The following is a 19,272-nucleotide window of genomic DNA, read 5'->3' as shown; positions in this document are numbered from 1 at the left end:
AGTTTTGTTTTAGAAAACAATGGGTTAGTCTGCAAGTGTATTTCGAAGAGGAAGGTACTTCGAAAATATATTTCGTACTTTTAAACAATAATCAATACTTCTATCCATTAATTAATAATTATTTTAATATTCTTATACAATCTACCTATATTACAGCATAATTTAACACTTGAAGTCATCACTGCTCATGAACAATAAAATACTTTCTTTAGAATAAATAAAATAATAAAATCTGTACGTTATAATACTGAATTTTCTTTATTAGAATTATAATTACCGTTGCACACATGATCAACATAAATGAAGTCATATAAACAACTTTCTAATCAAAGTTTTGTTTTAGAGAACAATGGGTCAGTCCATAAGTGTATTTCGAAGAGGAAGGTACTCTGAAAATATATTTCGTACTTTTAAACAATAATCGATACTTCTATCGATTAATTAACAATTATTTTAATATTCTAATACACTCTACTTATATTACAGGAAATTTTTAACCTCAGAGTCATCACTGCGCATGAACAATAAAATAATTACGTTAGAATGAAAAGGATGTTAAAATTCAAACGTTATAATCTTGAATTTTCTTTATTAGAATTATAATTACCGTTGCAGAAATAATCAACATAAGAAAAATCATAAACAACTTTCTAATCAAAGTTTTGTTTTAGAGAACAATGGGTCAGTCCATAAGTGTATTTCGAAGAGGAAGGTACTCTGAAAATATATTTCGTACTTTTAAACAATAATCGATACTTCTATCGATTAATTAACAATTATTTTAATATTCTAATACACTCTACTTATATTACAGGAAATTTTTAACCTCAGAGTCATCACTGCGCATGAACAATAAAATAATTACGTTAGAATGAAAAGGATGTTAAAATTCAAACGTTATAATCTTGAATTTTCTTTATTAGAATTATAATTACCGTTGCAGAAATAATCAACATAAGAAAAATCATAAACAACTTTCTAATCAAAGTTTTGTTTTAGAGAACAATGGGTCAGTCCATAAGTGTATTTCGAAGAGGAAGGTACTCTGAAAATATATTTCGTACTTTTAAACAATAATCGATACTTCTATCGATTAATGAACAATTATTTTAATATTCTAATACACCCTTCTTATATTCATCACTGCGCATGAACAATAAAATAATTACGTTAGGATGAAAAGAATTTAAAATCCAAACGTTATAATATTGAATTTTCTTTATTAGAATTATAATTACCGTTGCAGAAATAATCAACATAAGAAAAATCATAAACAACTTTCTAATCAAAGTTTTGTTTTAGAGAACAACAGCTCAGTCTATAAGTGTATTTCGAAGAGGAAGGTACTCCAATAATATATCTCGTACTTTTAAACAATAATCGATACTTCTATCAATTAATTAACAATTATTTTAATACTCTAATACACTCTACTTATATTACAGCATTATTTAGCACTCGAAGTCATCACTGCGCATAAACTATAAATTAATTACGTTAGAATGAATAAAATAATAAAATCTGTACGTTATAATATTGAATTTTCTTTATTAGAATTATTATTACCGTTGCAGAAATAATCAACATAAGAAAAATCATAAACAACTTTCTAATCAAAGTTTTGTTTTAGAGAACATTGGGTCAGTCTATAAGTAAATTTCGAAGAGGAAGGTACTCCGAAAATATACCTCGTACTTTTAAACAATAATCGATACTTCTATCAATTAATTAACAATTATTTTAATACTCTAATACACTCTACTTATATTACAGCATTATTTAGCACTCGAAGTCATCACTGCACATGAACAATAAATTAATTACGTTAGAATGAATAAAATAATAAAATCTGTACGTTATAATATTGAATTTTCTTTATTAGAATTATTATTACCGTTGCACACATGCTTGACATAAAACAAAGTCATATAAACAACTTTCTAATTAATGTTTTGTTTTAGAGAATAATGACTCAGTCTGAAGGGAAATTTCGAGGAAGATGGTCCACCTAACATATACACAGTGCTTTTAAACTTTAATACGAATTCTTTTCGATTATTTAACACTTGTTTCATTATTCTAATACACTTTAATTATTTTTCAGATTGTTTCAACGCATATACATTGGTTTAAACGTTACATACCTATTAACATACTTTGAATAAAAAATAATTTTAATACGAATTTATTTGTTCAGTTTATCAGATAACTGTCTTTAAGTTGATTGCGTTCCTGGATCGGAAGGTAATATAAAATGCTCCAATTATTTACATTACAAATAAAATTGTATTAATATTGATTTAAAATTTCTGTTTCAGAAGCGGTTTATTGGGTAGCGGGTAAATTTTTTATTCGTAATGGGTGGTACCATTTACGAATAAAGAATTTACTTCAGGGATGCGACCCTGCCCACGCGAGCCATGATTCTACTTCTTACTCCCAAGGATAGAATCATGTTCATTTAACTTTTAAGCTGGAACTACCGTCTTTTTTTTTCTTTTTTTCTTTTTTTGGCTTTTTGATATGCATAGATAGATATGCATTTAGTATGGGAAACTGAAGCTTCATTGTAAGGGAAGGCATCTTCCGCTAATTGTTAGACGGACCCAAGGATTCTTTTCCGTAAGTTCGCAATAGTATACGGTGTTGGACTGAACATTTAGTGTAGGTTTCTCCTAAATTTAGAGTCAGTGGACTAGTCCAATCGGGGGGAAACCACTTAAAAAAAAAATCGTGAAAAGTTCCGCTTTAAAAGTTACACCCATCCCCCCTTTTTTCCTATCCCTTTTATTGTTTAACTCTTTTTTATCCCTTTGTTTTCTGTTGCAGACTGGACTATGTTAAGGAAACGACCACAGGTGGACCAAAGGAGGACCAAAAAGAAACAAGAAGTGGACTTGGTAATGTAAGATAGTATAAAATAATTAATTGTATAAATAAAATAAAAATTTGTATCTTTATATAATTCTATTTGTAGCATTGCACATGTGTGATCATTATTTTTAATGTATTTTCTTTATGTATAGGTTCCATGGAACAACTCTAAATTTTATACTCTTTTTAATTGTTATACTTTATTTTATGTTGATTGAAAATTTTGTATGTGAATGTATATAGATTGTATTTCTATAAGTTGAAGTTATTCTAGGGTGTGTTAGTTTTAAGTATCATCGATGATTCTATTGAATTTCTTTTCAGATTACACTCCTTGTTTATCTCATTTTGTATTTTTTAGTATTGAAATTTGTCTCTGGTATTTTCGATAATAATTTTAACGATTTTTCGGATGGTACTCTTATGGTGGGGCCTAAGAGTTAGGTTCATTCCTTTGAATGATATTCGGATGTGAGCATCTTTAGGATGCACATCCCTCTTGGGTCTTCAGAAGCGGTTACCTCCTCGTGGTTAGACCTGGGCAATGGTATTTTACTTTCGGTATAATGTTTAACATATTTTTTTTATGTGTTAAACATTCCATTGAAAGTAAAAACTAGCTAAAGACCGCTTACAATAAACGTTATAATTGTAATTAATTTCTTTTTAACTTCCTAATTAATAACTTCCATGTAATATTCTTGCAGATGAAAAATCTACTCCTGGAAGTTATCACTGCGCATGAGCGATAAAATAATTACTTAAAAATGCAAAAAAAATACAAATCAGAACGTTTTCATCTTAAATTCTATTAATTAGGTTGATTATTTTAGTTAGGCACATGCGCAACGTTCGGAAAATCATATCAACAGCATTGAATGAAAGAAACCTTCATATAGGACAATGACCTAGTTTAACAGCTGATTTCGAAGAAGACGGTACTCCTGACCCATATTCCGTTTTTTTAAAAACAATACACACTTTCTTCTAATAATTGACAATTATTATAATACTCTAATATATTCTCTTCATATTTTAGATTGTTTAAACATATATAAATTTCTTTAATCATATTAAATTATCGTTAACATAGTTTGAATAGAAAATAATTTCCATATGATATTCTTGCAGATGAAAATTCTACCCCCTGAAGTCATCACTGCTCATGAACAATAAATTAATTACATTAGAATGAAAAGAATGTTCAAATCGGAACGTTATAGTCTTGAATTTTCTTTATTAGAATTATTATAACCGTTGCCCACATGCTCAACATAAAAAAATAGTCATATAAACAACTTTCTAATTAATGTTTTGTTATAGAGAACAACGGCTCAGTCTATAAGTGAATTTCGAAGAGGAAGGTACTTCGAAAATATATTCCGTACTTTTAAATAATAATCGATACTTCTATCGATTATTTAACAATTATTTTAATATTCTTATACGCTCTACTTATATTACAAATAATTTTTAGTTTCAGAATCATCACTGCGCATGAAGAATAAATTAATTCCATTAGAATGAATAAAATAATAAAATTTGAACGTTATAATATTGAATTTTCTTTATTAGAATTTTAATTACCGTTGCAGACATAATCAACATAAGAAAAATCATAAACAACTTTCTAATCAAAGTTTTGTTTTAGAGAACATTGGGTCAGTCTATAAGTAAATTTCGAAGAGGAAGGTACTCCGAAAATATACCTCGTACTTTTAAACAATAATCGATACTTCTATCAATTAATTAACAATTATTTTAATACTCTAATACACTCTACTTATATTACAGCATTACTTAGCACTCGAAGTCGTCACTGCGCATGAACAATAAATTAATTACGTTAGAATGAATAAAATAATAAAATTTGAACGTTATAATATTGAATTTTCTTTATTAGAATTTTAATTACCGTTGCAGAAATAATCAACATAAGAAAAATTATAAACAACTTTCTAATCAAAGTTTTGTTTTAGAGAACATTGGGTCTGTGTATAAGTAAATTTCGAAGAGGAAAGTACTCCGAAAATATACCTCGTACTTTTAAACAATAATCGATACTTCTATCAATTAATTAACAATTATTTTAATACTCTAATACACTCTACTTATATTACAGCATTATTTAGCACTCGAAGTCATCACTGCACATGAACAATAAATTAATTACGTTAGAATGAATAAAATAATAAAATTTGAACGTTATAATATTGAATTTTCTTTATTAGAATTTTAATTACCGTTGCAGAAATAATCAACATAAGAAAAATCATAAACAACTTTCAAATCAAAGTTTTGTTTTAGGGAACATTGGGTCAGTCTATAAGTGAATTTCGAAGAGGAAGGTACTCCAATAATATATCTCGTACTTTTAAACAATAATCAATACTTCTATCAAATAATTAACAATTATTTTAATACTCTAGTACACTCTACTTTTATTACAGCATTATTTAGCACTCGAAGTCATCACTGCACATGAACAATAAATAATTTTCGTTAGAATGAATAAAATAATAAAATCTGTACGTTATAATATTGAATTTTCTTTATTAGAATTATTATTACCATTGCACACATGCTCGACATAAAACAAAGTCATATAAACAACTTTCTAATTATTGTTTTGTTTTAGAGAATAATGACTCAGTCTGAAGGGAAATTTCGAGGAAGATGGTCCACCTAACATATACACAGTGCTTTTAAACTTTAATACGAATTCTTTTCGATTATTTAACACTTATTTCATTATTCTAATACACTTTAATTATTTTTCAGATTGTTTCAACACATATACATTGGTTTAAACGTTACATACCTATTAACATACTTTGAATAAAAAATAATTTTAATACGAATTTATTTGTTCAGTTTATCAGATAACTGTCGTCAACTTGATTGCATTTCTGAATCGAAAGGTAATATAAAATACTTCAATTACTTACATTGAAAATAAAATTGTATTAATATTTATGAAAATTTCTGTTTTAGAAGTGGTTTAATGGGTAGCGGGTAAATTTTTTATTCGTAATGGGTGGTACTATTTACGAATAAAGAATTTACTTCAGGGATGCGACCCTGCCCACGCGAGCCATGATTCTACTTCTTACTCCCAAGGATAGAATCATGTTCATTTAACTTTTAAGCTGGAACTACCGTCTTTTTTTTCTTTTTTTTCTTTTTTGGCTTTTTGATATGCATAGATAGATATGCATTTAGTATGGGAAACTGAAGCTTCATTGTAAGGGAAAACATCTTCCGCTAATTGTTAGACGGACCCAAGGATTTTTTTCCGTAAGTTCGCAATAGTATACGGTGTTGGACTGAACATTTAGTGTAGGTTTCTCCTAAATTTAGAGTCAGTGGACTAGTCCAATCGGGGGGAAACCACTTAAAAAAAAAATCGTGAAAAGTTCCGCTTTAAAAGTTACACCCATCCCCCCTTTTTTCCTATCCTTTTTATTGTTTAACTCTTTTTATTCCTTTGTTTTCTGTTGCAGACTGGACTATGTTAAGGAAACGACCACAGGTGGACCAAAGGAGGACCAAAAAGAAACAAGAAGTGGACTTGGTAATGTAAGATAGTATAAAATAATTATTTGTATAAATAAAATAAAAATTTGTACCTTTATATAATTCTATTTGTAGCATTGCACATGTGTGATCATTATTTTTAATGTATTTTCTTTATGTATAGGTTCCATGGAACAACTCTAAATTTTATACTCTTTTTAATTATTATACTTTATTTTATGTTGATTGAAAATTTGGTATGTGAATGTATATAGATTGTATTTCTGTAAGTTGAAGTTATTCTAGGGTGTGTTAAATTTAAGTATCATCGATGATTCTATTGAATTTCTTTTCAGATTACACTCCTTGTTTATCTCATTTTATATTTTTTAGTATTGAAATTTGTCTCTGGTATTTTTGATAATAATTTTAACGATTTTTCGGATGGTACTCTTATGGTGGGGCCTAAGAGTTAGATTCATTCCTTTGAATTGTATTCGGATGTGAGCATCTTTAGGATGCACATCCCTCTTGGGTCTTCAGAAGCGGTTACCTCCTCGTGGTTAGACCCGGGCAATGGATATTACTTTCCATGTAATGTTTTAACATATTTTGATATGTTTTACATTCCATGGCAAGTGAAATCTAGCTAAAGACCGCTTATCATTAATATTATAATAATAATTGGTTTCTTTCATTTTCCTAATTAATACCATATTCAAATTCCTTTCATTACTTTCCCTTAAATATTCCTTTCATATTATATTTTACATAATAATACTCGATTTATTTTGTAGTAACTTTAATCATGTACATTCTTTCAGTCGATTTTTTGACGTGTAGTGCGGTCGGTTTAAACACGTCTCGGTCGCGATCGCGTTCGTGTTCGCGTTTGTAATAAAAAACTTTATTATAGTTTTTTATTTTCGTTACCGTCTACTGGTCAACGTCATCTTAAGGGTAGGCAGACCCATCGGGCATTCATCACAGAAGACTACAAGTAAGTATAAATTTTCTATCAAACATTTTGATGATAATTTTAATGTGTCTTTTATATTATGACGATGATATTAATAGTTCTTTTTCATTTTTCTGTTTCAGACTACCATTGCAATCGTGCGTGTTGGCAATGAAGGGATCGTTTGCTTGCATCGTTCAACAAAATCGCGAATTAGAGTCAGTTTTTGTTCGTCGTATATAAAAATGTCGGTTTTGTTCGGGTAAAGAAACTCCGAAAGTTTCTTTTATTCGATTTAAACGCGCGCGCATCGTCATCCTAAGGGTAGGAGACCCATCGGGCATTCATCACTGAAGATATAAGGTAAATTAATTTTGATATTAAACATTTAATTGAATAATTACTTATAATTTTGAAATGATAACAATGATTCTAATCGTTTTGTACTTTTTTTCTTGTTTCAGAAGGGTAAGCAGTGTGAGTGTTTGAATTTTTTGACTGCGTGCAATGCAGTTAATAAAAATTAGAGTCAGTGTTTGTTCGAATAATTAAAGTAAAATTGAATCGCGAAGTAGATTCAGTGCCGTGTTCGCGATAAGAAACACGTAAAGTTTCTCCGTCGTTTGAACCGTCTACAGCATCGTCATCTTTAAAGGTGGGATACCTGTCAGGCATCATCTAAAAAGATGAAAAGGTAAGTTAACTTTTCTATTAAACATTTCTGCAATAATTTTATATGATTTTTAAATGATAACAATGATTCTAATCGTTTCGTTTTTCTGTTTTTTGTTCACAGGTAAGACGTGTGTCGGGTTTTGATATTTCAACTGTTCGGTATACAGTTGTAAAAGTAGAGTCAGTGTTTGTTCGAATAATTAAAATTAAATTTTTATCGCGAAATAGAGTCATTGTTTGTTCTTTTATATTATATTATTTTTATATCACGGATTTAGAATCATCTATAACTGCGAGCAATGCAGTTAATTACAATAGTGTATTTGTTCGTTTAAAGTTGTTTTTTTTATTTATAACAGTCGTACAGACTGTTCGCGAAAGTAGAGTCAGTGAAGTGACCGGGAGTGAAATTTTCGTGTGTTTGCATTTGACTGCGTGCAATGCACTTTTTTAAAGTAGAGTCAGTGTTTGTTCGATTAATTAAAAAGTACAATTTTGATCGCGAAGTAGAGTCAGTGATCGGGCGGGCGTGTATAAATTAAATTCAAATCATACGCGTATGTAGAGTCAGTGTTGTTCGCCGTTTAAGAAAAATTTCGGTTTCGCGATAAGAAACTTATCTATAGTTTCTTATATTCGTTTATCGCGTTATTAGAATCACGCGAGTGAGTGAGTGAGTGCAAGGAAAAGTGCATCAAGAAATTCTCCGATGGACCTGGTGGACGAGGGATGCAGCTGGGACCATTTTCTACGAAGTAGGAGTGTTTTGGAGCCATCGCAGAACTTCTTAAACCCTGAGTTTTTATTTAAAGTCCCTCCGGTGCTCAATCATGCCGAGGATGAAAGGTCCCAATCGGCACGAGCTACTGGTTGTAATTTTTACCAAAAAAATTATTGACGAGCACATGAGTTTATACCAAAAAAGGATTATTCCTTTTTTGGAATGGCTCATGAAACTGTATATTTCATTGTATGTATGTTTTATTAGTTTAGGATAGGTCTTCTTGTCTTATCGGCTAAATTCATTTTAATTTACAGTGCAAATTACTTAAATGCACTTTTATTTTTTATTACGTGTTTGATTCGCGTTTTAGTAGTGGTGAAATCGAGTATTAATTTACTCGATTTCGTACCAATAAAGCATGTGTTAAATGTCTTACATGCATTGCTTCGTACTTAGTTTATTTAATCGCGATTAATTTCGATATTATAAATAAATGAGCAAGAAGACAAACCCCTTTCGCGAACGGATAGACTCTGGCAATTAAGTGGCGGCTGTAAAAAGCCCAGTTCTTTAATTAGAACAGCCAACTTAATCAAAGGAGTCGTCCGAGGTTTTTTAATTATTTTCAATTTTTAATATCTAATATCTTTTTTTTTGAAAGTCTTAAAGACTTGTAGAGTCATAGCCCGCTTAGATTTATTTAAGAATATATATTTTATTGTATTAATCAATTTTTAGATTAGGATTTTCAGCAACTAATATACTAATACCCCCTTTTCTCCCCCCTATGCACGCTTCGTTCTCATCTATGCGTGTTACCCAGGTGTTACACGTATGGGTGAGAAAAAGATTGCATGGGTTATTAGTTTGTAAGTTTTCCTTTGGCGGCTGTCATTGTGCTAGTGATTGCACGGTGTACATTGCACCTGTGTGTGCGTGGTAGGTGGTGCATTGTACATCGTTCGCGATTACGTGAAATACCGCGCATTTTTGAAAAAGTTATTCAAATAAAAATAACTTGTAGAGTCACGCGTACGATACGAATTTGTTTTTTTTTTTAATAATCGTTTTGCATAGTAGAGTAACCCACATTTATTTGTGGAAACATACACGTATATAACTAGTATGCACATATACTAGTGTATACTTGTATTTTTGCAGTAGTTTTATTTGCAATAATCACTAGCCTTGATAGACGATTACAGCAACTGGTACGTAACCTTATAGAATATAAGTTTAGAAATACGCGGTTGAACTAGGGTGACGGAGGTGCCCCGGGGCATGCTCTCTAGTGTAGGCTTTTGCACCCTGGTGGTATGTGTGAGAACCGTGGAGTGAGTGGGTGGGTATGCGTGTATTCTCTGAGTGAATGTGAAACTTTAATTTTAAGTATGTAGGACCCCGGAAAAGCACATGGTACACTTGCACTTTAATAGTGCAAGTCCCATCTCCGGGTTTTTTTATATAGAATTGTCACAAAATTTTATCTTTTTATTCTATCATGCTTAACTCGTAAATTTATTTTGTGACAATTCTATCATTTTTAATATGTATCATGATTCAAAGATATTTGCAACCATTTGAAAGATTCATTTTTACTTCGATTCTATCTCGAACGAGATAGAATCGAAATTAAATTCGCAAAATCTTTGATGAATTTGATACTTAGTTTTAAGTATAACAGGTTTAACACTTCGCACTATCGCGATTTAGTCTTTGAAATGTTTGATATAAATCAATTTAAATTAAATAAAACTATTGGAAAGAAATGCATTGCATTTTTAGTATTATTTTTATTTCAATTCGTTTTTATTATAATATAGTAATAGTGCGAAGTTTCATGGATTAGCTTAATTAACTGCTCGGACATTCGATTAAATGTGCTCGTGTAACATGTGCCCAGTCGATGAACTCTAAGTTCATTGATTGTCCACGAGCTAGGATAGCTAACGGTAAACGCGAATTTATTTTGTAATAATTATTTAACAGAGTTATACAACGAACATCGGAATTATTTTGCAAAATGGTATGTATGATAGAAAAATAAATGAAATTATTTCATAGGTATTGTAATATGAAATGTATTTCATTTATATTAATGTTATAAGCAGTTGAGAGTAATTGGGTGAAAATGTCTTGAAGTCGTTTCTAAATTGTAGGACCATAATCTGGCATGTTACAACGGTATGGTATTAGAATAGAATCGATAATTTACATGGTTAATAATATTCCTTTCGACGAAGAGATATCTCTCGATCAAAAGGTAATAATTATTTTCTATGTAAAAAAAAGCTCAGGATGTTTTACTAATCACATTTTTATTTTCAGGGTTGTGTTAGGGTTGGTTAGGTCGGGTTTTTTTTCATTTTATAATTTAGAATCAGGGACGATTCTAATTCTATATCATTGATCGTTGTAACATGCTAAATTGTGAGAATACTTTTTGGGAACGATTGACGTTTTTGGTCAATGATTCTTTTCATGCTCGCACGTAGGGAATGTCCGACAGTAGGCATCAAGAAAGAAGAGGCAAAATGCCGAAGAGGCCCCCACTTAATTGTGGCTCAAGAGGGCAACTATGGACTCAATGAGTTATTTGCAAATTCAACAGCATGGTTGAATTTTTGCGAATAGCTCGTTGGTCATTTGATATTTTGATTGTTTTATTATTTTGCTCGTCAATAATTTATAGTGATTTTTTAAGAATGGAAGTAATTAATATAGTTTTCTTTATGTTATAGGTGAACATCGTTGGAATTACCACTATCAACTACCAAAGATTTTTATTGCCAAAAATAAATCGAGTATTTGATAAATTTGATTTTATAGAGTACAATCCCATTCAGAATTCCTCCTCATTGTAATATCATATCATTTTTTCATTTCCAATTACCCCACACCTTTCTTCATTCTTCATTTTATTCATAGAAACTAATTATTTTATAATATTTTTTAATATATCTTTTATTTTCTAGGTATTAGGAACATAATTTTCATTTTATTTTGTTTCAGAATATGATTAATTCTAATGCACTTGTAAGTGCATCGGATTTTTCATCGGGAACTTGCCCTTCGATGCATTCATTGCATCTTTTCAGACCTCCAAAATAATCTTTTCTTTTTCTTTTTCAGGTTCGTTTTGGGTTTTTTTTTTCAGTGGGTAGCGGGTAGATCTTTCTTTGGTTTCTTCACAAAGAAAGGTCTACTTCAGGGATGCGACCCTGCCCTACGCGAGCCATGATTTTCTCCTACCTCCAATAATTGGGAGAAAATTATGTCCTTACCTTGAATTTCACCCCACCAACCATCACTCCTTCCCTACTTCTTTATTTTTCTTTTTGTTTTAGGTTTCTTCTTGTTCTAGATTTCTTATAATATTGGAGTATTCAAGAGAAGAGGGATATGGACCAGAAGAGGACTGAGTTATGGTAAACAAGTTGCATTTTAATTTATTTATTACTTTTTTTATTCACAGGATGAATTGTAAAGACGATGCAATATTCCATCCAAGAATAATAGGAAACAGATAAGAAGAGGACTATAATTATAATAAAGGGTAATATTAAATAATTACTTGTAAAAATAATTGCAGTATTTTAATTTTTTTGATTTTATTCTTTCTAGCATCAGATATGTATGATAATTATTTGTAATGTATCTTCTTGTTTTTTACAGGTACCATCTAATATCATCTTTTTCTTTTACAGGTACCATCTAATATCTTCTTTTCTTTTACAGATACCATCTAATATTATATACATTTATTTTTATTATACTATATTTTAGATAGATTAAAAATTATTAAATATAAAATATTTCCAATTTGTAATTTTCTTATGTGCATGTATTGAAATTATTCTAGGATGTGTTAGTTTCAACTAACATCAATATTTCTATTGAATTTCTTTTCAGATTACACTCCTTGTTTATTATTTTGTATTTTTTGATATTATTGATAATAATTCTAAGGATTTTTTATGATGGTACTCTTATGGTGGGGCCTAAGAGTTAGGTTCATTCCTTTGAATAATATTCGGATGTGAGCATCTTTAGGATGCACATCCCTCTTGGGTCTTCAGAAGCGGTTACCTCCACGTGGTTAGACCTGGGCAATGGATATTACTTTCCATGTAATGTTTATCATATTTTGATATGCTATACATTCCATGGCAAGTAAAATCTAGCTAAAGACCGCTTACCATTAACCCCTTAAGTAGAAAGCTCGAGTTAACTCGTGCGACTTTGTATTACATTGAGCCTAAAATGATTTTCTTTTGGCCAGTTTAAAAAAAAAATTGTTGCTTAAGGGGTTAATATTATATTAATAATTGCTTTCTTTTATTTTCCTGTTATTGTAATGTTTATTTAGCAGGATGAACTATGATGCAAAATTTGATTCAAGAGGAGATTGAAATGTACCAGAAAAGGACTGAGATATGGTAAATGGGTTGTATTTTAATTTATTTATTACTTTTGTATTGTAAAGCACTCGTAAAAAAATCATTTTTCTGCCTACACTTTCTTATTTTTACATAGGTACCATGGATCAGTCCAAAATCATCGACATGTTTCAGCTTAAAAATCTTATCTCCAATTTTTGTTGTATTCTTTGAAATTTTTTATTTACAGGATAAATTATGAAGAATGTAATTATCTTCTTTTTTTTTTTTTTACAGGTACCATTTAATATCATTTTTTTTTCTACAGGTACCATTTAATATTATATATATTTATTTTTATTATACCATATTTTAGGTAGATTAAAAATTATTGAATATAGAATATTCATAACTTGTAATTTCCGTATGAACATATATTGAAATTATTCTAGAGTGTGTTACTTTTAAGTAACATCGATGATTGAATTGAAATTCTATTCAGGTTGCACTCTTCGTTTATCATTTTGTTTTTTTTTTCTGGGTATTCAAACTTTTTTCTATATTCTCGATAACAATTTTAAGGATTTTTCGGATGGTACTCTTATGGTTTGCCCCCCTTAAGAATTAGGTTTTTTATCTCTTTTTTGTTTGTTATCTCTTTGACTGCGACACGCTCTCGAACTCAAAAAGAGATAGTTAATTGAAACGTTATATTTAAAAAATTCAATAATGAATAGAATAAAGACAATGTAGACATTAAGAAATCTTTGTCGTTTCGTACAGAAAAACATAATCGTATAGAAAAGAATTGTCGATATTAAAATGCCTAATATGAAATGCAGCATGTGAAAGAATAAATTTTATATGAAAGAAAATAAAAACAAATTAATGTAATTACTATTTGTTTGAAATGCACATGTAACTTGTAAATATTATAAAAATAATGAGTAGAATAAAATGAATGCATAATAAAAACATTATCTCATTACATACAAGAAAAAATCATGTAGACGAGAAACCTTGTATACATTGTAACCAATGTATACATGTAGAAACAATCTGAAATGTAGAGTATATTAAAATGATAAAATAATTATTAAGTAATTAATATAAGTGCATATTCTTATCTAAAAACTCATTAAATATGATCTATGTACCTTTTCCTCGAGATTCACCTTTTGACTAAGATATCATCCTCAATGAAAATACTTTTTCCAATGCTGTTTAGGTTATTTTTCAAATATTGCCTATTTATGCAATAGAAAAAAAACATTCTAAATAAAGAACATTATTACTTTCTAAATTTTACACTATTCTCACTATACACATTACTTTACACATTTTACTTGTAAATAGAATAAAAATAATGAATAAAATAAAAAAAGAATGCATAATAAAAACATTATCTCATTCTATAAGAAAAAACAATCATGTAGAAAAGGAACTTTGTCAAAGAAATTTGTAAAACAATTGACAATCTATCGCTTGCCAATAATACAAAAGTCCCTAGTATCTGTATCAACACGTAAAAACTCGTCTTTAAGATAGGAATTTATTTTTATACGGGTGGTAAGCGATAGATTGTCAATTGTTTCACAAATTTCTTTGACAAGGTTTCTCGTCTACATGATTTTTTCTTGTGTGTAATGAACTAATGTTTTTATTATGCATTCATTTTATTCTACTCATTATTTTTTATAATATTTACACAAGTGACATGTGCATTTAATAAAATAGTAATTACATAGTAGTGAAAAGAATGAAAAGGTGTAAGACTTATAATATTAAATTCTCTTTAATGGAATGTTATTTACGTTGCATACATGGACAACATTTGGAAAATAACATAACCAACATTGAATAAAAGCATTTTCACAGAGGATAATGCCTCAGTTAAAAGGTGAATTTTGAAGAGAAAGGTACATAGATCATATGTAATAAGTTATTAGATAACAATATGCACTTATATTAATTATTTAACAATTATTTTATCATTCTAATATTCTCTAATTACATTTCAGATTGTTTCTATGTATATACATTGGTTTAAATATTTCATAGGATTTAAGGTACATTAAATAGAAAATAATTTTGATATGTTATAAAAGTATGTTTATTTTTTCGATTACAAATAAAATGTACACGTAATTCATAATTATACTAAAAATAATGAATAGAATAAAGAGAATGTAGGATCTTATAGCATAGAAAATCATGTAGAATGATTTTCATGAGAATCGTGTATAAACATTATTGTAAATATCTTGGAAACAATGCACATCTTATGCATTTCTGAAAGTATTTAAATTGTAAGGATTCTTTATCAATACATATTTTGGGAATTTATTCTTTCATATGCTGCATTTTATATTAGACATTTTTATATCGACAATTCTCTTCCATACGATTGTATTCTTTTGTGCAAAACGACAAAGTTTTCGTAATGCCTACATTGTCTTTATTCAATTCATTATTTTTAGAATATTTATAAGTTACGTGAACATTTATTAGAAAACTAGAAATGATTTTTAATTTATTTAATAAATAAATTATCATATGTAGTTTGACCAGCGTGGTCATGAAGAAGGTCAGATTCTGTCCGTGTAAGAAGCTGTGATGACCCTTTTAATGTTCAAAAAAATGAATTAGCCAATCACAGCCAGTCTTTCGTCCGAATTCTTTAGTTTTATGGCGTCATTCGAGGAGAACACATCGGAGTGTCATCGTCTCGTTAAAATCAGGTAATTAAAAGATATTTTGTAAGGTTCACACCTTTCTATTATAATATATAAAGGATAAAAGGATCAATTTTGATATTTTGAGTATATTTTGACAATTTTTATGCTCCTATATCGTATTTTTAATCATTCGAAATTTTTTTTATTATAGGTGGAGAAAAGATCTACTGCGCAATATTTTCGCGCATGCAGTATTTTCGCGCCAGTCTTACGCGCCTATTTTATGCACATCAATATGGCGAATCTTTCGAATCTTTTGATTTGTCATCTATATACTTGTTGCAGCGGATTTTGTTATCCCGTTAATATCAGGTAATTGTTTCAATTAATTATCTAACGTACACCTTTCTGTTATATAACATATTATATGTAACGAATTTTATATACCAATTTATGGTAGTTACCATGCAAGATTTTAATGCGTGAGTGTTTTTATATTTTACTTTTTTTTTAGCTTTCTAAGCATGGGGAGAGTTGCACCACGAATTCACATACCTAACGTTTTAACCTTGTGACAAGTTTTTTTATCTTCTCTATATACGTCGAGGTGAGCATTATTTTTTTTTTTAAGTGTATTTGGCATATAGAAATACTACAGAAAGAATGAAAGAGTGACAAAGAAGGAGAGAGAGAGTGAGAGAGAAATAATAATAAAACAAAACACCCGATATATAGACTATTATAAATGTGTATCTATATTTCCAGGAATTTTTTGAGTCGACGACAAAACGTAAACAGCCGATAACATAGGTATAATAGCCGAACGTTCGACACTCCGAAAGTCTCCTCTAGCAAGGTTACGTAGTAACGTATCTCGTATTCGTCTTCTATCCTTCAACGAGACAACATCAACGAAAAAGAAACGTATGAAATTATTTAATAATTTTATTTCTAACGTTATCATTTTGATTTTAATAGTTTAAAAAGTTTTTCATTACATAAAATGGTATTAAAACTGGTTTATTTTTTATGTTACTCTTTATTGAGTTTGCTGATACAATTACTGTTTTATTTAGACAACTTTAAAGATTTTTAATTAATATATGATATGATATTTTAATATTTAATCTTATAATTTAATCAAATCTTATTTGATTTATAGGCTGATGCAATCATTATCGATGACGTGAATGTTTTGAATTAGGTAAGAAGATCTTTAATTAGGATCTTATAGAATCTTATACTTTTCTATGGTTTCATAAAGATTTTTATAATATTCTTATTCTTTTTATAGTTTCAGAAAGACGTTCATTATCGTTCCATGGAGACATACAAATCAATGGTGTTATAAACTACTGCATATATACGTGCAGATATATTTCTTTCTTTTTTTTCTTTCATTTTATAAATTCATCAATTTTTATATGGATCTCCGACGCAGCAACCTCCCAGTGGTGAGATCCGGTAACCGATATTGCTTACGATGTCCATAGAATTTATATGGTACAACGTAAGCACTGTCGGGCCAATGGCTGACGTTCGATGCATTAGAAAATTTTAACTTCTTGCATCATTAATTAAATTATAATGTGAATGCAACAATTCATTGAATTAATTATTTAATTACACGTTGCTATTGTTGTTTAAATTTTATTAATTTAAATTCATTTTATTTATCGTGGTATTAAATTCACATAAATAATTCAAGACACGTTCAATCGATTTTAATTAATTGTTTAAATGATTGTTTATAAATATTGTACCTTACTTAGTTTTACATTAATGCTATATCTATTCTTTCTTATAGGTATTCACGCAATTAGCATACTTCTGTAAAAATAACCCTATCGCGATGAAATATATTTTTTGAAAGATAGAATGCAATGTGATATTTGTTCGTTTGTATTTTATATTATTTTTCATATAGTTTACAAGGTTGTGGTTACATCATTTGAATTATTTTGTTTTATTAATAATTAGAACATTAAAATAATAGTACGATTTCAGAATTTTTGGAATATGTAGTTTAAATAATTGAATTTTAAAATGAATAATATTATTTTTCATTAGTAACGTAATAAATAAACAGAAGTACGCTATGACTTGCTTTAACTAAACTTTCATTTTCAGATCTTCAATTGTGATTGCGTGCAATGCAATCTTAGAGTCAGTGTTTGTTTCGAACGAAGTTACATTTTTTGTATGCAATCGCATAGATTGCTTTAAAAATAATTACTAAACTCGATCGTATTTAAAATCAATGCAAGAATTTGTTGAAATATTCTTGTTAAATGAAAAGTAATTTGCTCGGTACGTGATTAGAATCATTAACACACTTTCGGCCAATTCGGTAGAAGAGGATTTGCGTTTTCGATAAAAATATTGTCATGGTCGAAAGTGTGAATTAATATTTTCATTTCTTCTGGATCATCTTTATCAACGAATCTGGGGCTTCGTCTGGATAAATCAACGGTTAGTATTATCTTGTAATTTTAATTATTACTTCTCATATATTTTTTAAATCATGATTGTTTTTATTCATAGTTTTTATTCATGAAAAATGTTTAGAATGATATGAAACATAATTAATTTTATATTGTATTTTGAATTACAGATCAAAATCATCAATTCAACGATTCAACGATACATCGATTCAACAATTCATCCAATTTGAATCCACTTCACGACATCATTCAACCAACAGCGAGGGGGACGAGTGTTTTGGAGCCATCGCAGAACTTCTAAAAGCGTGAGTTTTTATTTAAAGTCCCTCCAGTGCCCAATCATGCCGAGGATGAAAGATCCAATATCGGCACGGGTTCCTGGTTGTATTCGTAGATGTGTTTTGTCCGAAACGAGCATAAGCGACCGTGAGTAAAATCTATGGTTTTGCTCACGAGTGATTCCCAATATATGTGATTTTTATATATGTGATTTATATATATATGTGATTTATTTAGATTAGGCCAGGGTCTTCTTGTTTCATCGGTTTCAATTCACTTAATGAACACTTCAATTAATTATTGTACTTATTTTTTTTTTTTACCTATTTACTCGTGTTAGTAGTGGTGAAATCAAGCATTAATTTACTTGATTTCGTACCAAGAAAGCATTTAAAAATTGTTTTACATGCATTGCTTCATAATTAGTTTTTCAAACGTGATTAGTTTTTCAATCGTAATTTATTTCAATATATCGATACTTCGATATTGTTAATAAATGAGCAAGAAGACAAATCAAATTCGCGAACGGATAGATTCTGGCAATTAAGTGGTGGCTCAAAGCCCAGTTCTTTCATTAGAACAGCCATTTAATGAAAGAGTCGTCCGAGGTTTGCAAAAAATATCCATCATCACCGTAGAGTCTTTTAATACATCCTTACCTCGAAACTCTAATTGTTTCATATGGGGTAACTTTTTTTTTTCATTCGCTTGTTTAAGTCATTATTCACCAAATGACTTGTAGAGT

Source organism: Polistes dominula, unplaced genomic scaffold (assembly GCF_049000335.1).
Source record: "Polistes dominula isolate Pdom_NZ unplaced genomic scaffold, Pdom_raw_medaka contig_19, whole genome shotgun sequence".
NCBI lineage: Eukaryota > Metazoa > Arthropoda > Insecta > Hymenoptera > Vespidae > Polistes > Polistes dominula.
The sequence above is the reverse complement of the archived record's forward strand: the minus strand, read 5'-3'. Positions refer to the sequence as shown.